Here is a 26,182-nt window from a genome sequence, read left to right as displayed (position 1 = left end):
CAGTTGCTATGTATAATTTTATAGTATGCAAATTATAAATGTTACTTCAATGCTAGCTCACTTGTCCGCTCTTATCACTGCTTCATACACTTACCCCATAGTGAGCTAGTGACTGCTGTTTACAACCACACAAACATGTCTTACAAACTTGGGATAAAGAGCGATGTATGGCCCTAGTCCAGGGACGTGCGGTGAGCTAAATGGCTCAGGAGGCACTGGCTAGCACCAGAGCCAGATTTACACACAATATATGAGCCAAAGCGTACATCTGGGCATTATACGGTACAGCAGTATAAATTCCTGGAAATTTGGTGAGTTTTGATCAGAGATGTGCGGAAAAGATAAGCAGGTGAGGCACTGCCTCACCTGCTATAGACTTTTCACTCCGGAGTTTTGGCTATAAAAATGATTAGAATAATGCAAAGAAGATATTTCTCTATCGTCCTAGTGGATGCTGGGGTTCCTGAAAGGACCATGGGGAATAGCGGCTCCGCAGGAGACAGGGCACAAAAGTAAAGCTTTCCGATCAGGTGGTGTGCACTGGCTCCTCCCCCATGACCCTCCTCCAAGCCAGTTAGATTTTTGTGCCCGGCCGAGAAGGGTGCAATCTAGGTGGCTCTCCTAAAGAGCTGCTTAGAGAAAGTTTAGCTTAGGTTTTTTATTTTACAGTGAGTCCTGCTGGCAACAGGATCACTGCAACGAGGGACTTAGGGGAGAAGAAGTGAACTCACCTGCGTGCAGGATGGATTGGCTTCTTGGCTACTGGACATCAGCTCCAGAGGGACGATCACAGGTACAGCCTGGATGGTCACCGGAGCCTCGCCGCCGGCCCCCTTGCAGATGCTGAAACATGAAGAGGTCCAGAATCGGCGGCAGAAGACTCCTCAGTCTTCTAAAGGTAGCGCACAGTACTGCAGCTGTGCGCCATTTTCCTCTCAGCACACTTCACACGGCAGTCACTGAGGGTGCAGGGCGCTGGGAGGGGAGCGCCCTGGGAGGCAAATGAAAACCTATTTGGCTAAAAAATACCTCACATATAGCCTCCGGGGCTATATGGAGCTATTTAACCCCTGCCAGAATACACTAAAGAGCGGGAGACGAGCCCGCCGGAAAAGGGGCGGGGCCTATCTCCTCAGCACACAGCGCCATTTTCCTTACACAGCTCCGCTGGTCAGGACGGCTCCCAGGTCTCTCCCCTGCACTGCACTACAGAAACAGGGTAAAACAAGAGAGGGGGGGGCAAAATAGTGGCAAAAATTATATTATAAAAGCAGCTATACAGGGAGCACTTATTATAAGGCTATCCCTGTCATATATAGCGCTTTTGGTGTGTGCTGGCAAACTCTCCCTCTGTCTCCCCAAAGGACTAGTGGGGTCCTGTCTTCGTTAAGAGCATTCCCTGTGTGTCTGCTGTGTGTCGGTACGTGTGTGTCGACATGTATGAGGACGATATTGGTGTGGAGGCGGAGCAATTGCCAAATATGGGGATGTCACCTCCTAGGGGGTCGACACCAGAATGAATGCCTTTATTTATGGAATTACGGGATAGTGTCAACACGCTAAAGCAGTCGTTTGTCGACATGAGACGGCCGGACAATCAGTTAGTGCCTGTCCAGGCGCCTCAAACACCGTCAGGGGCTGTAAAACGCCCTTTGCCTCAGTCGGTCGACACAGACCCAGACACAGGCACTGATTCCAGTGGCGACGGTGACGAATCAACCGTATTTTCCAGTAGGGCCACACGTTATATGATTTTGGCAATGAAGGAGGCGTTACATTTAGCTGATACTACTGGTACCACTAAACAGGGTATTATGTGGGGTGTGAAAAAACTACCTATAGTTTTTCCTGAATCAGAAGAACTAAATGATGTATGTGATGAAGCGTGGGTTGCCCCCGATAAAAAGATGCTAATTTCAAAGAAGTTATTAGCTTTATACCCTTTCCCGTCAGAGGTTAGGGCGCGCTGGGAAACACCTCCTAGGGTGGATAAGGCGCTCACACGCTTATCTAAACAAGTGGCGTTACCCTCTCCTGAGACGGCCGCACTTAAAGATCCAACAGATAGGAGGATGGAAAATATCCAAAAAAGTATATACACACATACAGGTGTTATACTACGACCAGCTATAGCGTCAGCCTGGATGTGCAGTGCTGGAGTAGTTTGGTCAGAGTCCCTGATTGAAAATATTGATACCCTGGATAGGGACAATGTTTTACTGTCTTTAGAGCAAATAAAGGATGCATTTCTTTATATGCGTGATGCACAGAGGGATATCTGCACACTGGCATCACGGGTAAGTGCTATGTCCATTTCGGCCAGAAGAAGTTTATGGACGCGACAGTGGTCAGGCGATGCGGACTCAAAACGGCATATGGAAGTTTTGCCGTATAAAGGGGAGGAGTTATTTGGAGTCGGTCTATCAGATTTGGTGGCCACGGCTACAGCCGGGAAATCCACCTTTTTACCTCAAGCTACTCCCCAACAGAAAAAGACACCGACTTTTCAACCGCAGTCCTTTCGTTCCTTTAAAAACAAGAGAGCAAAGGGATATTCATATCTGCCACGAGGCAGAGGAAGGGGGAAGAGACACCAACAGGCAGCTCCTTCCCAGGAACAGAAGCCCTCCCCCGCTTCTACAAAAGCCTCAGCATGACGCTGGGGCTTCTCAAGCGGACTCGGGGGCGGTGGGCGGTCGTCTCAAGCATTTCAGCGCGCAGTGGGCTCACTCGCAGGTAGATCCCTGGATCCTGCAGATAATATCTCAGGGGTACAGGTTGGAACTAGAGACAGATCCGCCTCGCCGTTTCCTGAAGTCTGCTTTACCAACGTCCCCCTCCGAAAGGGAGACGGTTTTGGAAGCCATTCACAAGCTGTACTCTCAGCAGGTGATAGTCAAGGTACCTCTTCTACAACAGGGAAAGGGGTATTATTCCACTCTATTTGTGGTACCGAAGCCGGACGGCTCGGTAAGACCTATTCTAAATCTGAAGTCCTTGAACCTGTACATAAAGAAGTTCAAGTTCAAAATGGAGTCACTCAGAGCAGTGATAGCGAACCTGGAAGAAGGGGACTTTATGGTGTCCTTGGACATCAAGGATGCGTACCTCCACGTTCCAATTTACCCCTCACACCAGGGGTACCTCAGGTTCGTTGTACAAAACTGTCACTATCAGTTTCAGACGCTGCCGTTCGGATTGTCCACGGCACCTCGGGTCTTTACAAAGGTAATGGCCGAGATGATGATTCTTCTTCGAAGAAAAGGCGTATTAATTATCCCATACTTGGACGATCTCCTAATAAGGGCAAGGTCCAGAGAACAGCTAGAGAGGGGATTAGCACTGTCTCAAGAAGTGCTAAAACAGCACGGCTGGATTCTGAATATTCCAAAATCCCAGTTAATGCCGACAACTCGTCTGCTGTTCCTAGGGATGATTCTGGACACGGTTCAGAAAAAGGTTTTTCTCCCGGAGGAAAAAGCCAAGGAGTTGTCCGAGCTTGTCAGGAACCTCCTAAAACCAGGAAAGGTGTCTGTACATCAATGCACAAGAGTCCTGGGAAAAATGGTGGCTTCTTACGAAGCAATTCCATTCGGCAGATTCCATGCACGAATTTTCCAGAGGGATCTGTTAGACAAATGGTCAGGGTCGCATCTTCAGATGCACCAGCGGATAACCCTGTCTCCAAGGACAAGGGTATCTCTTCTGTGGTGGTTGCAGAGTGCTCATCTATTGGAGGGCCGCAGATTCGGCATACAGGATTGGATCCTGGTGACCACGGACGCCAGCCTGAGAGGCTGGGGAGCAGTCACACAAGGAAGAAACTTCCAGGGAGTGTGGACGAGCCTGGAAACGTCTCTTCACATAAACATTCTGGAACTAAGAGCAATCTACAATGCTCTAAGCCAGGCAGAACCTCTGCTTCAAGGAAAACCGGTGTTGATCCAGTCGGACAACATCACGGCAGTCGCCCATGTGAACAGACAGGGCGGCACAAGAAGCAGGAGTGCAATGGCAGAAGCTGCAAGGATTCTTCGCTGGGCAGAGAATCATGTGATAGCACTGTCAGCAGTGTTCATCCCGGGAGTGGACAACTGGGAAGCAGACTTCCTCAGCAGACACGACCTTCACCCGGGAGAGTGGGGACTTCATCCGGAAGTCTTCCACATGCTGGTAACCCGTTGGGAAAGACCAATGGTGGACATGATGGCGTCTCGCCTCAACAAAAAACTGGACAGGTATTGCGCCAGGTCAAGAGATCCGCAGGCAATAGCTGTGGACGTGCTGGTAACGCCTTGGGTGTACCAGTCGGTGTATGTGTTTCCTCCTCTGCCTCTCATACCAAAAGTATTGAGAATTATACGGCAAAGAGGCGTAAGAACGATACTAGTGGTTCTGGATTGGCCAAGAAGGACTTGGTACCCGGAACTTCAAGAGATGATCACGGAAGATCCGTGGCCTCTACCTCTAAGGAGGGACTTGCTTCAGCAGGGTCCCTGTCTGTTTCAAGACTTACCGCGGCTGCGTTTGACGGCATGGCGGTTGAACGCCGGATCCTAAAGGAAAAAGGCATGCCGGAAGAAGTCATTCCTACTTTGATTAAAGCAAGGAAGGAAGTAACCGTGCAACACTATCACCGCATTTGGCGAAGATATGTTGCGTGGTGCGAGGATCGGAGTGCTCCGACGGAGGAATTTCAACTGGGTCGATTCCTACATTTCCTGCAATCAGGATTGTCTATGGGTCTCAAATTGGGATCTATTAAGGTTCAAATTTCGGCCCTGTCGATTTTCTTTCAAAAAGAATTGGCTTCAGTTCCTGAAGTCCAGACTTTTGTTAAGGGAGTGCTGCATATACAGCCTCCTGTGGTGCCTCCAGTGGCACCGTGGGATCTCAATGTGGTTTTGGAATTTCTAAAATCTCATTGGTTTGAACCACTAAAAAAGGTGGATTTAAAATATCTCACATGGAAAGTGACCATGTTACTAGCCCTGGCTTCGGCCAGGAGAGTGTCAGAACTGGCAGCTTTATCTTACAAAAGCCCATATCTGATTTTCCATTCGGACAGGGCAGAACTGCGGACTCGTCCGCATTTTCTCCCTAAGGTGGTGTCAGCATTTCATCTGAACCAGCCTATTGTAGTGCCTGCGGCTACAAGTGACTTGGAGGACTCCAAGTTACTGGACGTTGTCAGAGCATTAAAAATATATATTGCAAGGACAGCTGGAGTCAGAAAATCTGACTCGTTGTTTATATTGTATGCACCCAACAAGATGGGTGCTCCTGCGTCTAAGCAGACGATTGCTCGTTGGATCTGTAGCACAATCCAACTTGCACATTCTGTGGCAGGCCTGCCACAGCCTAAATCTGTAAAGGCCCACTCCACAAGGAAGGTGGGCTCATCTTGGGCGGCTGCCCGAGGGGTCTCGGCATTACAACTTTGCCGAGCAGCTACGTGGTCAGGGGAGAACACGTTTGTAAAATTTTACAAATTTGATACTCTGGCTAAGGAGGACCTGGAGTTCTCTCATTCGGTGCTGCAGAGTCATCCGCACTCTCCCGCCCGTTTGGGAGCTTTGGTATAATCCCCATGGTCCTTTCAGGAACCCCAGCATCCACTAGGACGATAGAGAAAATAAGAATTTACTTACCGATAATTCTATTTCTCGGAGTCCGTAGTGGATGCTGGGCGCCCATCCCAAGTGCGGATTATCTGCAATAATTGTACATAGTTATTGTTAACTAATTCGGGTTATTGTTAGGAAGCCATCTTTCAGAGGCTCCTCTGTTATCATACTGTTAACTGGTTTTGATCACAAGTTGTACGGTGTGATTGGTGTGGCTGGTATGAGTCTTACCCGGGATTCAAAATTCCTCCCTTATTGTGTACGCTCGTCCGGGCACAGTACCTAACTGGCTTGGAGGAGGGTCATAGGGGGAGGAGCCAGTGCACACCACCTGATCGGAAAGCTTTACTTTTGTGCCCTGTCTCCTGCGGAGCCGCTATTCCCCATGGTCCTTTCAGGAACCCCAGCATCCACTACGGACTCCGAGAAATCGAATTATCGGTAAGTAAATTCTTATTTTCTACCATATTCTTTGTATTTTTCATATACTTTATACAGTAAAAACTCTGGCACAAACGTTAGTATGACAGGAAAGGCTCTGCCTCACCCCACCGCACGTCACTGGGCCCTACAGCCACAGTGTTTGATCAGCTGCAGAACATTTACTTGGGGGTTGGATATTATATAGATACTGTATATAGATATCTATCTATCATATAGCTATATGCGAATGTCAGCGTGGTCATAATATCAGTGTTGACATTTATCATACAGTGATGAAATGTCGACATGTTAGACTAACCTACCTGCTCCTGGCGGCAGACATTGTTGTCGTTTCACCTGCCAAAATTCTGAGAATGTCAACATAACTGTCGACACTGTGAATGGTGACTGCATCCCGTCTTTCTGCGTGATGGTCACAACTTTCTGCCACTGCTAGTTGTTATTGTCTTCCAGCGCTGCAAATCACATTACAGATTACGACGTGGACTGCAGTGAATATTAGGAGGACTGTTGGGATGGGCCCAAAGCGAGTTATGGGCCCTACAGACATGCCGATCCGCCGCCGAGCTGCCTGACGGCGGATACGGCCGACGAGCGACCCGGCGGCGGGGGGGCAGTGACTGGGGGAGTGAAGTTTCTTCACTCCCCCCGTCACGCGGCTCCATTGAAGTGCAGGCAAATATGAACGAGATCGTCCATATTGGTCTGCATGCACAGCCGACGGGGGACCAGCGATGAACGAGCACGGGGCCGCGCATCGTTCATCGCTGGAGCCTCCACACTGAAAGATATGAACGAGTTTTCGTTCATTTATGAACGAGATCGTTCATATCTTTCAAAAAAATCGGCATGTGTGTAGGGCCTATTAGGTTTTAGGTTTATGGGAGTCGATTCAATTGTGGCGCACGCCACCTGCTGGCTGTCTGAAGAAATGGGTGTCTATTGGAGCTATTCAATTGTTACTCCGATAGACGCCCATTAGCCATGGCAGACACATAGTTTCTCGCACACCCACCCATCGCAGAGGCCAGGAAATTCCTGTGCAATGATGGAGATCCGTGGCCTCTTCCCTCCCTCTAAATGGAGGCAGCATGTCTCAGTTTTCATAAACTGAGGCCGTCACCGCCCCCTCCCCTCCCTAAAACGGCATCAGACTGTCAATCGCTGATGCGGTCCCTGCATTCTGTCACAGGACGCATTCGCGCACATGCAGAATGGGTCCTGCGCAAAGTACTGAATATAGATACTTTGCACATCCAACCTGACCTGAATGAGGTGCTTGGTCTTACCTTAACTCGCTTCTCAAGACACGCTAACAGACCAGGTTTTAAGGATATCCAGATGGTGGACTAATACGTGACTGCATTACTAATTAACGCACTTATGCTTAAGCATGGATATCTTTAGTTGCATATTCAGTTGGGGGTGAAATATAGAAAAACCCAGCGTTGCAGGGTTTTTCCTATTCAATTGAAGAAGAGAAAATGATCCGCGGTGATTTATATAGAAGTAGTCAAATTTTTCCCTAAACTGTTACTTTAAGGAAAAATTGTAGGGACTTACCCCAGAAACCCATGGACACCTCCCACCCTCCCCAATGACTAAACAGTTGGAAGTTTTCAATTAGCTTAATTAGTCCATAATTACTTACCTACTGCAGCGATGCCCTCCTCTTCCCCAACATGCTGCTCTTCCTCTTCCGCACGTGTCGTGTGTGAGATAGTGTCAGTCCCCACCCAAAAAATTTCTGCAGGCAAAATCCTGCACACAATTGCATTTGCTCCTTAGACTCCTTTCAGACATGCCTAAATATCCGGGTTTATGCACATGAACTCGCATGAACCCAGGATTTTCGTATATGTCTGAATGCAAATGACCCAGGACTGATGGGTCTATTTACTAAGCCGCGGACAGAGATAAAATCCCAGCTAATCAGTTTCTAACTGCCATGTCACAGGCTGTGTTTGAAAAATGTCAGTTAGGAGCCAGTTGACTGGGACTTTAACTCCGTCCACTTTATCTCCGTCCAAGGCTTAGTAAATATACCCCTATGTCCCGGATCTGCGACCCTTCTACTGACCAGGGTCATGGAACTCGGACCTGGTAATTTGGCGTCGTGCTAGACCCGGCAATTTCCCGGATCTGATATCTGAAATGTGTCTAACGCACCCTACATACTTGCCGATGTGTGCGGGCGATATGAATGATCTTGTTCAGTAATGAACGAGAAATCATTCATATCGCTCAGCGTGTATGCACCAACGATGAACGATGCGCGGCCCCGCAGTCTTTCATCGTTGGTTCTCCGTTGCTTTGCAATGCAAATCATTTTGGACGATGATCGATCATAATTCAGTGTGTAGGCCCCTTTAGTGTTACTTGAGGATCGAGTTTGCGAAGTGCTGGTTTAACATCTATGGGAGGAACCCATAGCACCTGGTGGAAAATGACAAACACAGAGAAAACAGACAAACATCATACAGTTAATTCTCCTTTAACTGAACCCATGATCTCTGCCCTGTGATGCAGCAATGTTAACCACTGTGCCAACAGATCAGCCATATGCCTTTTATGCACTGCTCTCCTACTGTTCCTACACAGAATCTCATTTAGGTTGTGGTCTTAACTTTGTCATCTGGGTTTCAAACCTGTGACAGACTGACACACAGTACTCACATTTAGCTTTGACTTGGCCATTGTAAAACCTTTCATTCTTTTAGCTTTCAGAATTTAATTTGCAGACATGCTGGAGTATGTGGGTTACTTGCACTTTCTGTTTTGGGGAGAGTGCCGAGTGCAGGATCTGTCGGAAGACAAAGGTTTCCTGGCCCTCTTGTAGGAACTGCGCCAGCCAGGTTGAGTGACCCCATGGGTCATGATAAAGCTAATTATTTATCTTATAACACAAGCTATTTCCTAATTAAAGAAAACATACGCAATAGGCGCACGAGGTGCCGTAATGGTACGCACTTAGCGTAGCAGAAGGTAGGCCGTGGTCGAGACGCACGAGCGGCACGTTCGCTCACGGCTTACGCTTGGTATCGAGCACGCTATAGGCGGCCGACTACCGTAATGCTACGCTACTAGCGTAGCGGACGCTGTGCCCACGAGAGGAGCACGAGCGGCGCAGACGCTCACAGGATGACACACAGTAAACCTTGTATGCAACACACTGAAAGGCTAAGCTTATACTGTAAACCTTACCACTAAAATACTTTAATGATATAACGCTTCTTAACCTTGTTAATATAAAAGCTGCTTGAGCGACTGAGACGCTCAGTATACCCTTAGCAATGTAATGATAAACACACAATACCTTGTAAGGTTCCAAAACCTTTATCTAGATGATTTTAGTATGTAAAAAGGGGAAAACAGTTACAGTTTATACACTACAAAACTAACATTAATACCTAAACAGAATAACTATACATAAATATACAATAGCGGCATAATCGCAAACAATAACATACAAAGAGAAAAAATAAATGGCTAACACAGGCGGAGAACAAAGATGGTCACAGAGAAACTTACACACGTGGGAATGATCGCTAGCGCAGTCCTGGAAACCAGCTCTCAGTTAGTCAATGATGAAAACCTTGTGGAGAGAAGTGAGTGAGCTGGCCCAGGCTGGCTGCCTTATATACACAACATACAGTACACTACAAAGGGCCCTACAATCTTATTGTTCATTGGACACAGGAATGTCTCTCTGCATTATAACAAAAGGTCATAGGTGGATTTGAACAGGTGGGCTGTGACTATTTCAAACTGCTCAGGTGGGAGGTATCCACAGGATTCCCGCCGCATGGATAATGAACTGCAAATACAGTAAATGTCCATAAACTTCTTATAGACATAACTATACGCAGGAGCGATTAATCTCTTCCTAACCAACACCGGATTGTTTCTAATAAAATACTCTTCAGTTAGGTACCAGACACCACTGTTCAACCTGTGTCAGACCCTTTGTATCGTGAAAAGAGGAATTCCCAGGTCCCTGAACCATTTACACTAAACATACTTGCAGACATTATTAAAGGGATTATTACCTACAAAACACACTATGTGGGTTAAATATACTATAAACGAGTCGCCCGCTACAAGCTCATAAACTCTACCGTAAATACGCATATACCGCGCGTACTCGCCGGAGCGAGCGTACGCAATTTGCGGACATGTGCACGTACGGCAGACTATATGCACGAGCAGCGGGCATGTGCATGGGGTTAATATATGGCAATGTGAAGCATGATATTTTTCGACTTTGACAGTCACATAGCCAGCCATTAGTGTTGCAGGTGATCTGATGCGGCATCTAGTTATACCAGATGCCTCCTGCTGCATTACCATATCCGCATAGCTGCTGCTTCCAAGGATTTGGCAGCTTTGCGCACGCTAACCACATCTGAATCGGGCCATTGTTACTGAAGTTGTGTTTATCATTGAGGCCGAACAGCTAAAAGTTTCTGCTTTCAGACAGCGATGGCAGCACCCAGTGATGATCAAGTAACGACGTGCAGTAATTAGTACCTATCTGAAATGACTGTCTCTATTGATATAATCGATAAAATTTTAGGACTTGGTGTGGGCATCACCATTATGTCCCAATGAGTAAAAACTTAAAAGTGGGATGTGTGACCAGACGCGTCCTTGCTAGGTGATCACAGATTGGGTTCGTGTCACTTGGGTCCTGGCCAGTAAGGGATTCCCTCCCACTGTCAGTAACCGCCTGTTTATGACTCCACCCACTGCGCAGTGGGTGGGTATGTCGCTGCCACCACCAGGCTCCTACAACGTGGCACCTGGAACCACATGCTGCTCAGGCTCCTACCACCAGCACCTGAATACCGCTTGCTGCTGTCTGTGTGTAGACGCGCTGTTACCACACCTCCTGGTTGGTGTTGAGGCCCCTGCATTGGTAGCTGGCAGAATGTGGAGCATGGAGACACTGGGCTCATACCAGGACAGGCGGATAACAGGACTGCGTTTGTCACATTCCTATTGGTCGCAAGATGAAGGCATTTGTCGTCTTGAAGGCAAAGATGTTTATTTGCTCAAATAGCCTTAAAGAAGACCCTTCCTCCTTGCAAGCATTGCTCAGAGGGTAGCATACAAGATGGTTATAGCAGATCTTTCAGTCACAGAAAATGTTTATATACAAAGCTCACAGGCCCTTTATATATAGTCAAAAGACACAGTACAGCTCACTTCACCAGGAACTGTTATTTACATTCCTCTTTTGATCACACAGATAGAAAGCATGTATATAGTTTATGCAGCAATAATGTTGACATTTGACTTTCTAAATTAACAAATGGTTTTCCTCATTTCCTTCATGTCTGTATAACTGATTTACAGGAAATCAGTGATTGACACTTTGGGAGGAATTCAAATGTTTTGTCCGCCAGCAGCCACTAGATTGCGCCCAACAGAGCTATTCAATTGTAGCTCCATTTGAGCACGATGGCTGCCAGCGCCGGCATTTCAACTGCGTAAAAAGTAACCCCTTTTTCGGTACCCAAATGGCACTTTTTTCGTAATCGCGCCCAGCTTTTTGGTCAGGTTTATCCGCGTAAAGCAGACATTTATGGGCTCGATCAGCGCGAAAATAAGAAACAATTGAATTACGCACTTCGATCTCCCGTCACTTCAGACGGGAGATCGGTGCGCCAAACAATTGAATACCGCCATTTATATGGAGAAACACAGAAGCTACCCTTTATTAACGCCTTTCCCATAGGAACCCACAATCCAAGCACACTACATGTTGTGCACTGATTGACATCAGAAGGTCTCATCATTCACCAGACCTCCTGCTAGGAAATAACGATTTAGCATCCCATCTATTAGACACAGAAAATAGTGATTCCTTATTAAGTACAGTCATATATAATAAGTGCATTTTTCCTTAAAAATACATTTAAACACATCTTAGATATAAATACATTTTAAACATTCAATTCTACAACTGTACATGGAGAACTATATATAATATGTTAAAACTCAGTATTTAACATACATTGGGGGATATTCAGTTGTTTTAAAAGTCGGTTGGGTGTCTGTTTGTTTTTTCCTATCTAATAGACAGGAAAAACCAGACACCCAGCCGACTTTTCAAACATTTGAATTCCCCCCATTTAGTAATTTACAGTGCATGGTGCTTAGCGCCGGTATGTCCGTTTAAAATAGTGGTGAATGTGCCACGAGTTTATACTGAGTGACAGGTTCTCGGTCACAGGATGTACTTTCTTTTTCATAGGATATGAATGCGAAATAAGCCTTAATTGTAACTACACCTTTCTGTGCTTGACAAGATTTAAGTCTTCGATTTCCGTGCCCCGAACAATGACTAACTGATTTTGCTGGTGTAGGCCATTACACTGGGCTAAACCTCCATATTGTCCTCATCGGATTCAGTATGATTTACCGACGGCCGGAATGCCGGCCCTCAGTATACTGACAGCGGCATCCCGCCCACCAGTATACCGGCAGCGGGGTAAGTGCAAAGAGCCCCCTTGCGGGCTTGCCTCTGTGTGCCTGGTGGCTCGCTATGCGGGTTCTCTTCCCACTCTATGGTTGTCATGGCGGCATTGCTTGCTGTCGGAATTCTGGCGTCTGTATCCTGATCGCTGGGATCCCGGCAAACAGCAAAATTAAATGTATACCTCTTCATCAAGCTCCAGCATGAATGATACATTTACTTTGTAGCGTTGCGTTTACTGTAATCAAAATGAAAAGTGAATTTCTATGGTTACCCAAGTATTGACCTTTTGCTTGACACTAATTTATCACTTGGTGAGAAATAACGGCGAGATTAAGGGGGGTACACACGTACCGATTCGGGCTCAGTGCAATGTGTGCTAAACCCGATGTGGGCTATACACCCCTCTGCAATGTGTCACAACTGAGGGCTGGTGAAGGTAACTGGAAGCCTCACTTATAGTGGCTGACGGGTACCGGAATTTAGGAGGAGTGAGTGGACTCCTAGACATGCGTTAGACAGTAGCAGTAAATTATAAATGAAGCTGGGGTTCGCAGGAAAACTGTTGAAGAAGCTGGGGTTCGTAGGAACACAGAGGGTAACTGGAGAGTGGCTGCTGGAAAGCCGGAGCATAACCCTTTTGTTAGCACTAGGTGCGGGAACAAGATGACAGGCTACACCACAGGGCTTAAACACTGGAGAGCTGGAACAACACCGCAGGAGGAAACCACCAGGGAGTCAGGCTGAAACGCATGAGAAGTCCACAGTGAACTGCACACTGTACTCACTGGATAGACAATGGAAGCACTGACAATCTTCTGGGTGCTGGGACAGGATATTTATACCTGCTGCATAGCAGGGATTGGTCTGGCAATTATGAAATGGCTCCAGCAGCACTGAGGATAGGTGAATGGGTAGCATGTGTCAAAGTCCAAGATGGCTGCGCCCATTGACAGAAACAGAAGGGGAACGAAGTACTGGGAAGCATGTGTACAACCAACAATGGCGGCGGAGGCCGCAGCAGCCGAACTCCACGCGCACAGCGGCCACAGGGATGGAAGTTGCGGCCGGGGCACACCGAGGACGCGCATCCAGCAGAGGACCACAGGCACGGCAATGAAGGCGGCGACGGGGCTGAGAGCGCCGCACCACCGTGAGTAAATTTACTGGGGAGGCCGCTGATACCAGTGCTGTAGGCAGTAACCATAACCATAGTTAAAGTCCAGCCCTGGCTCGCTAAGCCAACCTCAGGAGGCATCTGACAGGTAGAAACCGATGTTCAGTACCCGGATCATGACAGCACCCCCCCTTTAGGAGTGGACCCAGGACACTTCTTGGGTTTTCGTGGAAATCTGGAGTGGAATTTCTGGACCAACTTAGGAGCATAAACGTCAGAGGCATTCGTCCAGGAACGTTCTTCAGGACCATAGCCCTTCCAATCTATCAGATACTGGAGATGACCATATCTGATACGAGAATCCAGTATCTGGGCGACCTCGTACTCAACACCCCGTTGAGTATGGACCTTGGGAGCAGAGGGTAACACGGAATGAAAACGATTCAAAATCACTGGTTTGAGGAGAGAAACATGGAACGTCTTAGGGACTTTCAGGAACGGAGGTAGTTGGAGTTTGTAAGCCACTGGGTTGACAACTTGCTCAATCAAGAGAGGACCGATATAGCGGGGGGGCGAATTTCATACTCGAGACCCTCAGTCGTAGATTCTTCGTGGATAGCCAAACACGGTCACCAACTTTAAGGGCAGGAATTGCCCTACGCTTCTTATCTGCAAATCTCTTGTACCTGGAGGATGCTTTTAACAGGGATTCACGAACATTCTTCCAGTTATTTGAAAACTGTCGAATCGTGATGGCAGCTGCAGGCTCTGAGGTTGCTGGAAGCGGCTGGAACTCAGGAACTTTTGGATGAAAGCCATAATTGGTGAAGAATGGCGTGGAGGAAGATGAAGAATGGTACTGATTGTTATGACAAAATTCGGCCCACGGGAGAAGTTGAACCCAATCATCCTGGGAAGAGGATACATAGAGATGGAGGAAGACCTCCAAGTCTTGATTCACCCTCTCAGTTTGCCCATTGGTTTGAGGATGATAGGCTGTAGAGAATTTCAGCTTGACTTGGAGCGCTTTACAAAGGCTTCGCCAGAACTTGGCCACAAACTGAACACCTCTATCAGAAATTATTTCCTCAGGGAGACCATGTAATCTGGAGATCTCTTGAATAAAGACTTGTGCCAACTTGGGAGCTGACGGAAGACCAGTGATAGGGATGAAATGAGCCATCTTGGTGAACTGGTCAACTACCACCCAGATGGTATTGAATTTATCACACATAGGAAGATCCGTGACGAAATCCATCGAGAGATGAGTCCACGGACGATGAGGAACAGACAAGGGGACCAGTTGCCCAGCGGGTGACTGGCGGGGTACCTTGTGTTGTGCACATTTTGGGCAGGAGGCCACAAATTCAGTAATGTCCTTCTTTAGGGTCGGCCACCAGTATGATCTGGAAACAAATTCTAAGGTCTTGCATATGCCCGTGTGCCCGGCAAAGCGAGAGGAATGTGCCCAATGCAAGAGCTTCCTTCTGAGAGCCGTCTTCACAAAACTTTTTCCCTGGCGGGGGCATAGAGTCCATCCTCACTGCGGAGAGCGCCACTGGATCAATGATGTAATGCTTGTCAGTAGACTCGGACTCATTTTCTTGCTCCCAGGAGCGGGAAAGGGCATCGGCCTTACGATTTTGTGACCCTGGACTAAACTGCAACTTGAAATCAAATCTGGAAAAGAAAAGTGCCCACCTGGCTTGGCAAGGGTTAAGACATTGAGCGCCTTTTAGATACAGGAGGTTCTTGTGATCCGTCATAATGGTGATGGGATGAGAAGCACCCTCCAACAGGTACCTCCACTCTTGAGCTTGATCGCCAAAAGTTCTTGATCGCCGATGGCGTAGTTACGCTCTGCAGGAGAGAACTTTCATGAGAAGAAGCCATAGGGATGTAGATGACCATCGTTGGCTCTTTGAGACAGTACTGCGCCCACTCCAACAGAAGAGGCGTCCACCTTAAGGATGAAGGGTGAGCTGGTATCTGGCTGTTTCAAAACCGGAGCAGTGATGAATCTTTGTTTTAACAAATGAAAAGCTTGGGTAGCTTCTTCTGGCCATTTGGAAGGATTGGCACCCTTTTTGGTAAGAGCCATAATAGGCGCTACGATGGTGGAAAAGTCTCAAATAAATTTCCTGTAGTAATTGGCAAACCCTAGGAACCTTTGGATGCCCTTGAGGTTTACAGGAATCGGCCAATCTTGGATCGCTTGAAGTTTCTCGGGGTCCATCTCCAGACCGGAACCGGATACAATATACCGCAGGAACGGGATGGATTTAACTTCAAAGATGCACTTTTCCAGTTTGCAATATTGGTGATTGGTACGGAGACGGGATAAGACCCCTTTCACCCAGAACCGATGTTCCTCCAAATCATTCGCGAAGATAAGGATATCATCGAGATAAACCACAACGTGAAGATAAAGGATGTCTCTAAAGATTTAATTCACGAAGTGTTGGAATACCGCTGGAGCATTGCTGAGTCCGAAAGGCATGACGAGGTACTCGTAATGTCCGTCACGGGTGTTGAAAGCGGTCTTCCACTTGTCACCCTTTCGGATACGGATGAGATTATAAGCACCCCTTAGATCTAACTTTGTGAAGACAGTGGCTCCACTGACGCAGTCAAACAGTTCTGTGATAAGCGGTAGAGGGTATCGATTTTTCACTGTAATGTCATTCAGACCCCGGTAGTCAATACAAGGCCGCAAGCCACCATCTTTCTTCTTCACGAAGAAGAAGAAGCCTGCACCAGCTGGAGAAGACGAAGGCCGGATGAATCCTTTAGCCAGATTTTCCCTGATATCCTCCTCCATGGAGTGGGTTTCAGGCAACGACAATGGATACGTGCGTCCACGAGGAGGAATTTTCCCTGGAATGAGATCGATAGGACAATCCCATTCTCTATGAGGAGGCAGAATATCGGCTGAAGACTTGCTGAATACATCCGTGAAATCCTGATTTGGAGAAGGTGGAACATCAGGAGACTTAGAGGAGGACTTGCAAACTGGAAGCACTTTCTGTAGACATGCCAGGATATGGGTCATCTTCCAATCGACTTGGGGATTATGCAGACGAAGCCATGGGAGGCCTAGAACCACAGGATGAGTGGTCCTTGGGATTACCAGGAAGGATATCAACTCGGTGTGCAAGACCCCTACCTTCAGACGGATAGGTAGGGTCTTGGAGGTAATCACTGCATCAGGAATCCTACTGCCGTCCACGGCAGTTAAAGAAATTGGAGATAAAAGTCTCTCAGTGGGTAGAGACCACTGCTTAACGAACCTTTCAGTAATAAAGTTTCTCTGACGTCCTAGTGGATGCTGGGGACTCCGTAAGGACCATGGGGAATAGACTGCTCCGCAGGAGACTGGGCACATCTAAAGAAAGCTTTAGGACTATCTGGTGTGCACTGGCTCCTCCCCCTATGACCCTCCTCCAAGCCTCAGTTAGATTTCTGTGCCCGGCTGAGCTGGATGCACACTAGGGGCTCTCCTGAGCACCTAGAAAGAAAGTGTAGTTTAGGTTTTTTATTTTCAGTGAGACCTGCTGGCAACAGGCTCACTGCACGGAGGGACTAAGGGGAGAAGAAGCGAACCTACCTAAGTGGTGGTAGCTTGGGCTTCTTAGGCTACTGGACACCATTAGCTCCAGAGGGATCGAACACAGGACCCGACCTCGTCGTCCGTTCCCGGAGCCGCGCCGCCGTCCCCCTTACAGAGCCAGAAGCAAGAAGGTGGTCCGGAAAATCGGCGGCTGAAGACTTCTGTCTTCTCCAAGGTAGCGCACAGCACTGCTGCTGTGCGCCATTGCTCCTCATGCACACCACATACTGCGGTCACTGATGGGTGCAGGGCGCTGGGGGGGCGCCCTGAGCAGCAATATTAACACCTTGGCTGGCGAACTGACACCATATATAGCCCCAGGGGCTATATAGGTGTTTATTAACCCCTGCCAGAACTTTTACAATAGCGGGAGAAAGCCCGCCGAAAAAGGGGCGGAGCCATCTCCCTCAGCACACTGGCGCCATTTTCCCTCACAGCTCTGCTGGAGGGATCGCTCCCTGGCTCTCCCCTGCAGTCCTGCACTACAGAAAAGGGTTAAAAAGAGAGGGGGGGCACAAATTAGGCGCAGTATATATATATATTATGCAGCTATAAGGGAAAACACTCTCTATAGGTGATATCCCTGTGATATATAGCGCTCTGGTGTGTGCTGGCATACTCTCCCTCTGTCTCCCCAAAGGGCTTTGTGGGGTCCTGTCCTCTGTCAGAGCATTCCCTGTGTGTGTGCTGTGTGTCGGTACTGCTGTGTCGACATGTATGATGAGGATAATGATGTGGAGGCGGAGCAAATGCCTGTGAATGGGATGTCACCCCCTGCGGGGTCGACACCGGTGTGGATGGACTTATGGAAGGAATTACGTGACAGTGTCAACTCCTTACATAAAAGGTTTGACGACATAGGACAGCCGGCTGCTCAGCTTGTGCCTGTCCAAGCGTCTCACATGTCATCAGGGGCTCTAAAACGCCCGCTACCTCAGATGGCAGACACAGATGTTGACACGGATACCGACTCCAGTGTCGACGACGATGAGACTAGTGTACCTTCCAATAGGGCCACCCGTTACATGATTGAGGCAATGAAAAATGTATTACACATTTCTGATAATACCCCAGATACCACAAAAAAGGGTATTATGTTTGGTGACAGAAAACTACCAGTAGTTTTCCTGCATCTGAGGAATTGATATGAGGTGTGTGAGGAAGCGTGGACTTCCCCCGATAAGAAATTGATAATTTCTAAGCAGCGTACCCTTTTCCGCCAGAGGATAAGTCACGTTGGGAAATAACCCCTAGGGTAGATAAAGCGGTTACACGCTTATTAAAAAAGGTGGCACTACCGTCACGGATACGGCCGCCCTGAAGGACCTGCTGATAGAAAGCAGAAAACTACTCTTAAAGCTATATACACACACACGGGCATTATATTGAGACCTGCTATTGCCTCGGCATGGATGTGCAGTGCGGCAGCTGCGTGGTCAGATTCCCTGTCGGATAATATTTATACTATAGATAGGGACGATATTTTGCTGAAAATAGAGCATATAAAAGACGCTGTCTTATACATGCGTGATGCACAGAGGGATATTTGCCGACTGGCATCACTAATAAGCGCAATGTAAAACCATTGCCGCCAGATGGGGGTTATGGACTCGGCAATGGTCGGGCGATGCCGGTTCAAAACGGCACATGGAAGTTTGCCCTAGAAGGGGGTGGAACTGTTTGGGGATGGTCTTTCAGACCTCGTTTCCACAGCTACGGCTGGGAAATCAAAACTTTTGCCACAAGCTACCCCACAGCAAAAGTAAGCACTGTATTATCAGGTACAGTCCCTTCGGCCCCAGAAAAGTAGAGGGCTAGAGGCTCATCTTTTCTGCCAAGAGGAAAAGGTAGAGGGAAAAAGCTGCAGCACACAGCTAGTTCCCGGGAGCAGAAGTCCTCCCCTGCGTCCGGTAAGTCCACAGCATGACGCTGGGGCTGCTCAGACGGACCCGGGTACGGTGGGGGCCCGTCTCAGAAATTTTCAGCGCACAGTGGGCTCTCTCACAGGTGGATCCCTGGGTTCTTCAAACAGTATCTCAGAGGTACAGGCTGGAATTCGAGACGTCTCCACCCCGCCGTTTCCTAAAATCTGCCTTACCGGCAACTCCCTCTGCCAGGGAGGCAGTGTTGGTGGCTATCAAAAAACTGTATTCACAGCAAGTGATTATCAAGGTACCCCTCCTTCAACAGGAAAAGGGTTACTTTTCCACAATGTTTGTGGTACCGAAACCGGACGGTTCGGTGAGACCCATCTTAACTTTAAAATCCTTGAACACATATAACAAAAGATTCAAGTTCAAGATGGAATCGCTTAGGGCGATTATTGCGATCCTGGACGAGGGGGATTACAGGGTCTCTCTGGACATCAAGGATACTTACCTGCATGTCCCCATTTACCCTCCTCACCAGGAGTACCTCAAGATTGTGGTACAGGACTGTCACTATCAGTTCCAGACGCTGCCGTTTGGATTATCCACGGCACCGAGGGTCTTTACCATGGGTAATGACCGAAATTATGATACTCCTTCGCAAGAAGGGAGTTTTAATTATCCCGTACTTGGACGATCTCCTGATAAAGGCGAGGTCCAAGGAACAGCTGGTAAGGGGGTAGCACTTTCTCGGGAAGTGCTGCAACAGCAGGACTGGATTCTCAATTCCAAAGTCACAGCTGGTTCCGACGACACGTCTTCTGTTCCTGGGAATGATTCTGGAAACAGACCAGAAGAAAGTGTTTCTTCCAATGGAAAAAGCCGAGGAGTTGTCGTCTCTAGTCAGAAACCTCCTAAGACCGGGACAGGTGTCGGTACATCAATGCACACGAGTCCTGGGAAAAATGGTAGCTTCGTACGAAGCAATTCCATTCGGAAAGTTCCACGCAAGGATTTTCCAGTGGGACCTGTTGGACAAATGGTCCGGGTCCCATCTCCAGATACAGCAGCGGATAACCCGGTCGGCAAGAACCAGGGTGTCGCTGCGGTGGTGGCTGCAGAGGGCTCACCTACTAGAGGGCCGCAGATTCGGAATACAGGACTGGGTCCTGGTGACCACGGATGCCAGCCTTCGGGGCTGGGGTGCAGTCACACAGGGAATAAAATTCCAAGGACTATGTCCAAACAGGAGTTTTTCACTTAACATAAAAGAGCCATTTACAAGGCCCTAAGCAAAACAAGGCCCCTGCTTCACCAGCCGTACTGATCCAATCAGACAACATCACGGCGCTCGCCCATGTAAACAGGCAGGGCGGCACAAGAAGCAGGAGGGCGATGGCAGAAGCCACAGGGAATCCCCGTTGGGCGGAAAATCATGTGGTAGCACTGGCAGCAGTGTTCATTCCGGGAGTAGACAACTGGGAAGCAGACTTCCGCAGCAGACTCCACCCGGGAGAATAGGGACTTCATCCAGAAGTCTTCCAAATGCTGGTAAACCGTTGGGAAAGACCACAGGTGGACATGATGGCGTCCCGCCTCAATAAAAAAGATATTGCGCCAGGTCAAGAGAACCTCAGGCGATCGCTGTGGACGCTCTAGTGACACCGCGGGTGTACCAGTCGGTTTATGTGTTCCCTCCTCTCCCTCTCATACCCAAGGTACTGAGGATAATAAGAAAAAGAGGAGTAAGAACTATACTCATTGTTCCGGATTGGCCAAGAAGGACTTGGTACCTGGAACTTCAGGAGATGATCTCAGAGGACCCATGGCCTCTGTCACTCAGACAGGATCTGCTGCAGCAGGGGCCCTGTCTGTTCAAAGACTTACCGCGGCTGCATTGACGGCATGGCGGTTGAACACCGGATCCTGAGTGTAAAAGGCATTCCGGAGGAAGTCATTCTTATCCTCATCAAAGCCAGGAAGGATGTCAGCCTGAAGTTCAGACGTTGTAAGGGAGTGCTGCATATTCAGCCCCTTCTTTGTGCCCCAGTGGCTCCTTGGGATCTCAATGTGGTTTTGGAGTTCCTGGAATCACATTGGTTTGAGCCACTTAAAACCGTGGATTTGAAATATCTCACATGAAAAGTGGTCATGTGTTGGCTCTGGCTTCGGCCAGGCATGTGTCAGAATTGGCGGCTTTGTCATAAAAAAGCCCTTACCTGACTTTCCATATGGATAGGGCAGAGTTGAGGACTCGTCCTCACTTTCTCCCGAAGGTGGTATCAGGTTTTCACTTGTACCAACCTATTATGGTGCCTGCGGCTACTAGGGACCTGGAGGATTCCAAGTTACTGGACGTAGTCAGGGCCCTGAAAAATTATATTTCCAGGAGGGCTGGAGTCAGGAAAACTGACTAGCTGTTTATCCTAGATGCACCCAACAAGCTGGGTGCTCCTGCTTCTAAGCAGACTATAGCGCGCTGGATTTGTAGCACTATTCAGCTTGCGCATTCTGCGGTGGGACTACCGCAGCCTAAATCTCTAAAAGCCCATTCCACAAGGAAGGTGGGCTCATCTTGGGCGGCTGCCCGAGGGGTCTCGGCTTTACAACTTGGCCGAGCTGCTACTTGGTCAGGGGCAAACACGTTTGCAAAATTTTATAAATTTGATACCCTGGCTGAGGAGGACCTGGAGTTCTCTCATTCGGTGCTGCAGAGTCATCCGCACTCTCCCGCCCGTTTGGGAGCTTTGGTATAATCCCCATGGTCCTTACGGAGTCCCCAGCATCCACTAGGACGTCGGAGAAAATAAGATTTTACTCACCGGTAAATCTATTTCTCGTAGTCCGTAGTGGATGCTGGGCGCCCATCCCAAGTGCGGATTGTCTGCAATACTTGTAAATAGTTATTGTTGCACAAATCGGGTTGTTATTGCGAACCATCTATTCAGAGGTTCCATTGTTATCATACTGTTAACCGGGGTTCCTATCACGAGTTATACGGTGTGATTGGTGTGGCTGGTATGAGTCTTACCCGGGATTCAAAATCCTTCCTTATTGTGTCAGCTCTTCCGGGCACAGTGTCCTAACTGAGGTTTGGAGGAGGGTCATAGGGGGAGGAGCCAGTGCACACCAGATAGTCCTAAAGCTTTCTTTAGATGTGCCCAGTCTCCTGCGGAGCCGTCTATTCCCCATGGTCCTTACGGAGTCCCCAGCATCCACTACGGACTACGAGAAATAGATTTACCGGTGAGTAAAATCTTATTTTCCGGCTGCTCCAGAATCCAATAAGGCAATAAGATTCTTGGTACGCTGAGCCACTTGAAGAGAAACTGAGAGGTTGCAGTCGCTTGAAGGCGGAGAGGCATACATTACTCCTAGCCGACCCTCTCCTTGGCGGGTTAGGATTTGGAGTTTCCCGGACGCTCGGGACAGGCGTTAATGAGGTGGGAAGGTGCAGCACAGTATAGGCACAGGCGGTTGGACAAGCGTCTTCTGCGCTCTGCTGGAGACAATCGTGAATGACTTATCTGCATAGGTTCGTCTTTAGACGGAGACGGCTGACGAGGAGGAGGAGCCGAAGGAGTCTTATGAACTGTTGATCTGCCTCGCTCCATAGCCCTTTCGCGGAACTGTAGGTCAACTTTAGTGCAGAGCGATATGAGCTCATTCAGTTTCGAGGGTAAGTCTCTAGTGGTGAGCTCATCTTTAATACGTTCAGACAAGCCTTGCCAGAACGCTGCATAGAGGGCTTCCTCATTCCAGGTGACTTCAGATGCCAACGTCTGGAATTGTACTAAATACTGGCCGACAGTTCTTGTCCCCTGACGCAGCCGAAGGATCTCAGAAGAAGCTGACGACACTCGACCTGGCTCATCAAAAATTAGTCTGAATGTTGCCACGAAGTCATAGTAGGATGACAGCAGGGTATCAGATTTTTCCCATAGGGGTGATGCCCAGTCAAGGGCGGAACCACTGAGTAGGGAGATGATGTACGCCACTTTAGTGCGGTCTGTAGGAAATCTGCTGGGCTGCAACTCAAAGTGGATCTCGCACTGGTTTAGGAAACCCCTGCAGGCTTTTGGGGATCCATCATATTTGGCAGGTGTCGGCAAGTGGAGATGTGGAGGAGAAATGGGTATGGTGGGTGGGGATACCACCGCAGCTACTACTGTCTACATACTGGTTGCCCCTGACCCACGGAGGGTAGCTTGAATTTCATCCAGTCGGGAGGAGAGGTCCTGGAGACATCGGACAGCAAGGCCCTGTGCAGCCTCCTGATGTTCGAGACGGGCTGCCAGTTCTTGCATGGGCCTGATCCCTTGGACTTGGTCTCCGACCGGATCCATTAGGTCAGTGCTTACTGTCACAACTGAGGGCTGGTGAAGGTAACTGGAAGCCTCAGTTATAGGGGCTGACAGGTACCGGAATTTAGGAGGAGTGAGTGGACTCCTAGACATGCGTTAGACTGCGTTAGCAGTAAGTGCCCGAAGGCGTGACCACGACAACTGAAGATATCTTTGAGGGTGTTTATTAAATGAAAAGTCATATAAGGTGCAATGAAACAAATAAAAGTCACGGGTGAGTATAATACAGCTGGTTAGGACCAGTAATCTGGAATGAGCATGAAAATTCAGTATAACGCTTGGGAACCCAGGTGAGGTATAACGTGAAGCTGAGAATAGCAGGTGAACTGTAAATAATACTGGGGTGCTCAGGTAAATTATAAATGAAGCTGGGGTTCGTAGATAAACTGTAGGCGGAGCTGGGGTTCGCAGGAGAACTGTGGGCGAAGCTGGGGTTCGCAGGAAAACTGTAGAAGAAGCTGGGGTTCGCAGAAAAACTGTAGAAGAAGCTGGGGTTTGCAGGAAAACTGTAGAAGAAGCTGGGGTTCGCAGGAAAACTGTAGAAGAAGCTGGGGTTCGCAGGAAAACTGTAGAAGAAGCTGGGGTTTGCAGGAATACTGTAGAAGAAGCTGGCGTTCGTAGGAACACAGAGGGTAACTGGAGAGTGGCTGCTTGAAAGCCGGAGCATAACCCTTTTGTTAGCACTGGGTGCCGGAACAAGATGACAGGCTGCACCACAGGGCTTAAACACTGGAGAGCTGGAACAACACCGCAGGAGGAAACCACCAGGGAGTCAGGCTGAAATGCAGGAGAAGTCCACAGTGAACTGCACACTGTACTCACTGGATAGACAATGGAAGGAAGCACTGACAATCTTCTGGGTGCTGGGACAGGATATTTATACCTGCTGCATAGCAGGCATTGGTCTGGCAATTATGAAACGGCTCCAGCAGCACTGAGGATAGGTGAATGGGTAGCATGTGTCAAAGTCCAAGATGGCTGCGCCCGTTGACAGAAACAGAAGGGGGAACGAAGTACTGTGAAGCATGTGTACAAACAACAATGGCGGCGGAGGCCGCAGCAGCCGAACTCCACGCGCACAGCGGCCACAGGGATGGAAGTTGCGGCCGGGGCACACCGAGGACGCGCATCCAGCAGAGGACCACAGGCACGGCAATGAAGGCCGCGACGGGGCTGAGAGCGCCGCACCACCGTAAGTACATTTACTGGGGAGGCCGCTGATACCAGTGCTGTAGGCAGTAACCATAACCATAGTTAAAACCCGGCCCTGGCTCGCTGAGCCAACCTCAGGAGGCATCTGACAGGTAGAAACCGATGTCTCAGTACCCCAGATCTTGACACAAAGTGTGCTCGCCTGATCCTTACTAGACTGCAAGGCTCAATGCATGCAGTCAAGATCTGAGCCAGCGATAGCGACGCACGGGGCCACGCATCACTAACGCTATGGGGCATACACACGGTGAGATCCATGATTAAATTCTAAGCAATCTAGTCAGACTGCTTAGAAATTAAGCAAAAATCGCAACGTTTGTACCCTCCTTTACAGTATTAACTGATATGTTCTAAAACACATTAAAATAATATTTGTAAAGTAGAATGTATCATTACAGCAATATTATTGGCATCAGAGACAGGATGTCAAATACTGTCCAGCTGCCCAGTCTAAAGTGTTCATTTATTCATTTCAGAACCACAATTGGTTTGGAGTTAAGCCTATGTATTATTGTCTGTGTCTGATATAGGTCATTGCTTTGCTATAAAGTGATACTTGTCAGGTGTAAAAATTTGTGTTTTCCTTCAGATAATGATCTTAATTCTGGAAGAAAATGAGAAGGCATATTAGTGATGATCTCAACTTCATATTGGTGAAGAAAGTCCACAAAGATGATTTGCCAATTTGTAAATGTTCATTGCTGATGTTTTGTCATAATCTTCAACCATCTGTTTCCATGGACAGTATACTAAACCCACATATTTTTTTTATACCAGTTTAGCAGTTTATTAGATTTGTGTTTAGTGCCAAACCCTATCATGATGTAAAAGGAAAGAGGAGGAGGAGGAGGAGGAGGCGGCGGCGGAGGAGAAGAAGAAGAAGGAGGAGGAAGGTGGGGGGGATGCTGCCCATGGTTTCAGTATGAATTGCGGGCGGTCAGAATGAGTAAGTGTGTTCCCCCCTGTCCTAACCGGGTGTGGTATGCTTGACCGGCGGTCAGCATACCGACGTCGGGATCCCGGCAGCGAAATTCCTGCAGGGGGCGAGCGCACCAAGGCCGTTGGACACCAACGAGTGGGAATAGTCCCTATTGGTCAGCATACCGACCGTCGGAATTGTGAGAGAACGGTATGTAGGGGGAGGTTATGTGACAGTCGGTCTCTTGACCGCCGGTCACTTGAAAGCATCCCATCCTAACTCTCCAGCAGCCTAACTCTTACCTCCCCCAATTAGTGCCTGACCCTAACCTTTCCCCCGGTGATGCCTAAACCGAACCCCCCTGGCCCGCAGCCTAAAGGTGCATACACACGGTGTAATGTATGCTTACGATTTTGACTATATAAATTAAATACCAAATCACTTATAATGACATTGTATAGGAGAACAGAAGTCGAGATTCAGGACCTCTTAAACCAATGTTTTTTTAAAAAAAGAAAAAGAGGTCATGAGGAGTAGAAA

The 26,182-nt window shown here is 48.3% G+C and overlaps 1 protein-coding gene across 1 annotated transcript in view; it reads left to right on the top strand.

Moving 5' to 3' along the window:
• The window catches only part of MED27 (mediator complex subunit 27), a 499,272-nt gene that overhangs the window by 1,134 nt on the left and 471,956 nt on the right, over window positions 1-26,182 (top strand). The window lies entirely within an intron of this gene.

The sequence above is a fragment of the Pseudophryne corroboree genome, chromosome 8 (genome assembly GCF_028390025.1).
Source record: "Pseudophryne corroboree isolate aPseCor3 chromosome 8, aPseCor3.hap2, whole genome shotgun sequence".
NCBI classification, from domain to species: Eukaryota; Metazoa; Chordata; class Amphibia; order Anura; family Myobatrachidae; genus Pseudophryne; species Pseudophryne corroboree.
This window is presented reverse-complemented; position numbering and strand designations above follow the sequence as displayed.